General features: G+C 39.6%; 1 protein-coding gene across 1 annotated transcript in view; it reads left to right on the top strand.

Moving 5' to 3' along the window:
* Positions 1–5,956, top strand: part of LOC100986553 (lysine-specific demethylase PHF2-like) — a gene marked incomplete at its 3' end in the record, with an annotated part of 113,501 nt that overhangs the window by 72,233 nt on the left and 35,312 nt on the right.

Below are 5,956 nucleotides of genomic sequence, written 5' to 3'. Positions count from 1 at the left end.
GCATGTGATGGAGAATAATGCAGAAGCTCAAAGAGCCTGTGGTGGGGAGTTGTATGTGTCCACCTGGCTAGGATGTAGCACCCAGTTACTCAATCCAACACTAACCTAAGTGTTGCTCTGAAGGGATTTTGTAGATTGGGCTAACATCTACTATCAGTTGACTTAAGATAAGGAGATTGTCTTCAATAATTTGAATAGGCCCCATTTGATCAGTTAAAGGCCTAAAGAGTGGAATTGAGGTTCCTCTGAGGAAGAAAAAATTCTTCCCCAAGACTGCAGCATCATCAGCTTCTGCCTGAGCACTTGCAGCCTGCTGACCTGCCCTGAAGATTTCAGAATTTGCCAACCCCACAATTCCATGAGCAGATACCTTAAAGTAAGCCTTTTTTTATTTCTGTCTCTATGTCTGTCTCTCTCTCTCCCTCTACCTCTACTTCTACCTCTTTATCTCCATCGCTACCTCCATCTTCATCACCATCTCTATCATCTCTGTCTCCATCTGTATCTCTAAGTGTGCATCCATATCTCTGTCTGCATATCTTGTTGGTCCTGTTTCTCTACAGACTGCAAATGAGTACTTAAAGCCAAAGCCAGTGGGAGCAGCGGACAATGAGGACCAGCTCTCTGACCTTAGTGTCTTCCGTAGTTTCTCTCTCTTATTCTGCTGTAGCTACAAAAACCCTCTTTCTAGTCTTCAAACATTCCAAGCATGTTGTAGCTGCCAGACCTTGGCATTTGTTCCCTTCACCGGGAAAGCTCTTCCTCACAGCCTGAGCATCCAATTCATCTAGAGGTCTGCATAGAAGCCACCTTGGGGAGAAGTCTTCCCTGATGGCTCTAACCTACAATATCCATCACCATCATCCTGTCTTTACTCAGATGGTTTTCTTCCCAGTGTTTGTCACTGCTGGCTAGTAGATAGCATTTATTTATTTATTTATTTATTTACACCCAGGCTGGAGTGCAGTGGCATTTTCTTGGCTCACTGCAGCCTCCATCTCCCCAGTTCAAGTAACCCTCCTGCCTCAGCCTCCTGAGTAGCTGAGATTATAGGTGAGTGCCACCATGCACAGCTTATTTATTTATTTATTTATTTATTTATTTTTATTATACTTTAAGTTCTAGGTTACATGTGCACAATGTGCAGGTTTGTTACATACGTATACATGTGCCATGTTGGTGTGCTGCACCCATTAAGTCATCATTTACATTAGGTATATCTCCTAATGCTTTCCCTCCTCCCTACCCCCACCCCACCACTGGCCCCAGTGTGTGATGTTCCCCACCCTGTGTCCAAGTGTTCTCGTTGTTCATTTCCCACCTATGAGTGAGAATATGCGGTGTTTGGTTTTTTGTCCTTGCAATAGTTTGCTCAGAATGATGGTTTCCAGTTTCATCTGTGTCCCTACAAAGGACATGAACTCATCTTTTTTTATGGCTGCATAGTATTCCATGGTGTATATGTGCCACATTTTCTTAATCCAGTCGTCATTGATGGACATTTGGGTAGGTTCCAAGTCTTTGCTATTGTGAATAGTGCTGCAATAAACATATGAGTGCATGTGTTTTTAAAGCAGCATGATTTATAATCCTTTGGGGATATACCCAGTAATGGGATGGCTAGGTCAAATGGTATTTCTAGTTCTAGATCCTTGATGAATCACCACACTGTCTTCCACAATAGTTGAACTAGTTTACAGACCCACCAACAGTGTTAAAGTGTTCCTGTTTCTCCACATCCTCTCCAGCACCTGTTGTTTCCTGACTTTTTAATGATCGTCATTCTAACTGGTGTGAGATGATATCTCATTGTGGTTTTGATTTGCATTTCTCTGATGGCCAGTGATGATGAGCATTTTTTCATGTGTCTGTTGGCTGCATAAATGTCTTCTTTTGAGAACTGTCTGTTCATATCCTTTGTTCACTTTTTGATGGGGTTGTTTTATTTTTTCTTGTAAATTTGTTTAAGTTCTTTGTAGATTCTGGATATTAGCCCTTTGTCAGATGGGTAGATTGTGAAAATTTTCTCCCATTCTGTAGGTTGCCTGTTCACTCTGATGGTAGTTTCTTTTGCTGTGCAGAAGCTCTTTAGTTTAATTAGATCCCATTTGTCTATACTGGCTTTTGTTGCCATTGCTTTTGGTGTTCTAATCATGAAGTACTTGCCCCTGCCTATGTCCTGAATGGTATTATCTAGGTTTTCTTCTAGGGTTTTTATGGTTTTAGGTCTAACATTTAAGTCTTTAATCCATCTTGAATTAATTTTTGTGTAAGGTGTAAGGAAGGGATCCAGTTTCAGCTTTCTACATATGGCTAGCCAGTTTTCCCAGTACCATTTATTAAATAGGGAATTGTTTCCCCATTTCTTGTTTTTGTCAGGTTTGTCAAAGATCAGATGGTTGTAGATGTGTGGTATTATTTCTGACGGCTCTGTTCTGTTCTATTGGTCTATATCTCTGTTTTGGTACCAGTACCGTGCTGTTTTCGTTACTGTAGCCTTGTACTATAGTTTGAAGTCAGGTAGCGTCATGCCTCCAGCTTCGTTCTTTTGGCCTAGGATTATCTTGGCAATGAGGGCTCTTTTTTGGTTCCATATGAACTTTAAAGTAGTTTTTTTTCCAATTCTGTAAAGAAAGTCATTGGTAGCTTGATGAGGATGGCGCTGAATCTATAAATTACCTTGGGCAGTATGGCCGTTTTCACAATATTTGATTCTTCCTATCCATGAGCATGAATTGTTTTTCCATTTGTTTGTGTCCTCCTTTATTTCATTGAGCAGTGGTTTGTAGTTCTCCTTGAAGTGGTCCTTCATTTCCTTTGTATGTTGGATTCCTTAGGTATTTTATTCTCTTTGAAGCAATTGTGAATGGGAGTTCACTCATGATTTGGCTCTCTGTCTGTTCTTGGTGTTTAAGAATGCTTGTGATTTTTGCACATTGATTTTGTATCCTGAGACTTTGCTGAAGTTGCTTATCAGCTTAAAGAGATTTTGGGCCGAGACAATGGGGTTTTCTAAATATATAATCATGTCATCTGCAAATAGGGACAATTTGACTTCCTCTTTTCCTAATTGAGTACCCTTTATTTCTTTCTCTTGCCTGACTGACCTGGTCAGAACTTCCAACACATGTTGAATAGGAGTGGTGAGAGAGGGCATCCCTGTCTTGTGCCAGTTTTCAAAGGGAATGCTTCCAGTTTTTGCCCATTCAGTATGATACTGGCTGTGAATTTGTCATAAATAGCTCTTATTATTTTGAGATATGTCCCATCAATACTTGTTTATTGAAAATTTTAAGCATGAAGGCTGTTGAATTTTGTTGAAGGCCTTTTCTGCATCTATTGAGATAATCATGTGTATTTTGTCTTTGGCTCTGTTTATGTGACGGATTACATATATTTATTTGTGTATCTTGAACCAGACTTGCATCCCAGGGATGATGCAAACTTGATCATGGTGGATGCGCTTTTTGATGTGCTGCTGGATTCTGTTTGCCCATATGTTATTGAGGATTTTTGCATCGATTTTCATCAGGGATATTGGTCTAAAAATTTTTTTTTGTCGTGTCTCTGCCAGGCTTTGATATCAGGATGATGCTGGCCTCATAAAATGAGTGAGGGAGGATTCCCTCTTTTTCTGTTGACTGGAATAGTTTCAGAAGGACTGGTACCAGCTCCTCTTTGTACCTCAGGTAGAATTCGGCTGTGAATCTGTCTTGTGGACTTTTTTTGGTTGGTAGGCTGTAATTTTTTGCCTCAATTTTAGAGCCTGTTATTGGTCTGTTCAGGGGTTCATCTTCTTCCTGGTTTAGTCTTGGGAGGGTGTATGTATCCAGGAATTTATCCATTTCTTCTAGATTTTCTAGTTTATTTGCATAGAGGTGTTTATAGTATTCTCTGATGGTAGTTTGTATCTCTGTGGGATTGCTGATGACATCCCCTTTATCATTTTTTATTGCATCTATTTGATTCTGCTCTCTTTTCTTTTGTGTTAGTCTTGCTAGTGGTCTATCAATTTTGTTGATCTTTTCAAAAAACCAGCTCCTGGATTCATTGATTTTTTTGAAGGGATTTTTGTGTCTCTACCTCCTTCAATTCTGCTCTGATCTTAGTTATTTCTTGCCTTCTGCTAGCTTTTGAATGTGTTTGCTCTTGCTTCTCTAGTTCTTTTAATTGTGATGTTAGGGTGTCAATTTTAGATCTTTCCTGCTTTCTCTTGTGGGCATTTAGTGCTATAAATTTCCCTCTACACACTGCTTTAAATGTGTCCAAGAGATTCTGGTATATTGTGTCTTTGTTCTCATTGGTTTCAAAGAACATCTTTATTTCTGCCTGCATTTCATTATGTACCCAGTAGTCATTCAGGAGCAGTTTCAGTTTCCATGTAGTTGAGTGTTTTGGGAGAGTTTCTTAATCCTGAGTTCTAATTTGATTGCACTGTGGTCTGAGAGACAGTTTGTTATAATTTCTGTGCTTTTCCATTTGCTGAGGAGTGCATTACTTCCAACTATGTGGTCAATTTTTGAATAAGTGTGATGTGGTGCTGAGAAGAATGTATATTCTGTTGATTTGGGGTGGAGAGTTCTGTAGATGTCCATTAAGTCCGCTTGGTGCAGAGCTGAGTTCAAGTCCTGGATACCCTTGTTAACTTTCTGTCTCGTTTACCTGTCTAGTGTTGACAGTGCGATGTTAAAAGTCTCCCATTATTATTGTATGGGAGTCTAAGTCTCTCTGTAGGTCGCTAAGGACTTGCTTTATGAATCTGGGTGCTCCTGTATTGGGTGCATATATATTTAGGATAGTTAGCTCTTCTTGTTGAATTGATCACTTTACCATTATGTAATGGCCTTCTTTGTCTCTTTTGATCTTTGTTGGTTTAAAGTCTGTTTTATCAGAGACTATGATTGCAACCCCTGCTTTTTTTGTTTTCCTTTTCTTGATAGATCTTCCTCCATCCATTTATTTTGAACGTATGTGTGTCTCTGCACATGAGATGGGTCTCCTGAATACAGCACACTGATGGGTCTTGACTCTTTATCCAATTTGCCAGTCTGTGTTTTTTAATTGTAGCATTTAGCCCATTTATATTTAAGGTTAATATTGTTACGTGTGAATTTGATCCTGTCATTATGATGTTAGCTGGTTATTTTGCATGTTAGTTGATGCAGTTTCTTCCTAGCATCGATGATGGTTACAATTTGGCATGTTTTTGCAGTGGCTGGTACCAGTTGTTCCTTTCCATGTTTAGTGCTTCCTTCAGGAGCTCTTGTAAGGCAGGCCTGGTGATGACAAAATCTCTCAGCATTTGCTTGTCTGTAAAGGATTTTATTTCTCCTTCACTTATGAAGCTTAGTTTGGCTGGATATGAAATTCTGGGTTGAAAATTATTTTCTTTAAGAATGTTGAATATTGACCCCCACTCTCTTCTGGCTTGTAGAGTTTGTGCTCAGAGATCAGCTGTTAGTCTGATGGGCTTCCCTTTGTGGATAACCCAACCTTTCTCTCTGGCTGCCCTTAACATTTTTTCCTTCATTTCAACTTTGGTGAATGTAACAATTATGTTTCTTGGAGTTGCTCTTCTTGAGGAGTATCTTTGTGGCATTCTCTGTATTTTCTGAATTTGAATGTTGGCCTGCCTCGCTAGGTTGGGGAAGTTCTCCTGGATAATATCCTGCAGAGTGTTTTCCAACTTGATTCCATTCTCCCTGTCACTTTCGGGTACACCAATGAGACTCAGATTTGGTCTTTTCACATAGTCCCATATTTCTTTGAGGCTTTGTTCATTTCTTTTTACTCTTTTTTCTCTAAACTTCTCTTCTCATTTCATTTCATTCATTTGATTTTCAATCACTGATACCCTTTCTTCCACTTGATCGAATCGGCTACTGAAGCTTGTGCATGTGTCACGTAGTTCTTGTGCCATGGTTTTCAGCTCCATCAGGTCATTTAAGGACTTCTC

This window comes from Pan paniscus, chromosome 14 (genome assembly GCF_029289425.2).
Source record: "Pan paniscus chromosome 14, NHGRI_mPanPan1-v2.0_pri, whole genome shotgun sequence".
Classification (NCBI taxonomy): Eukaryota; Metazoa; Chordata; class Mammalia; order Primates; family Hominidae; genus Pan; species Pan paniscus.
This window is presented reverse-complemented; position numbering and strand designations above follow the sequence as displayed.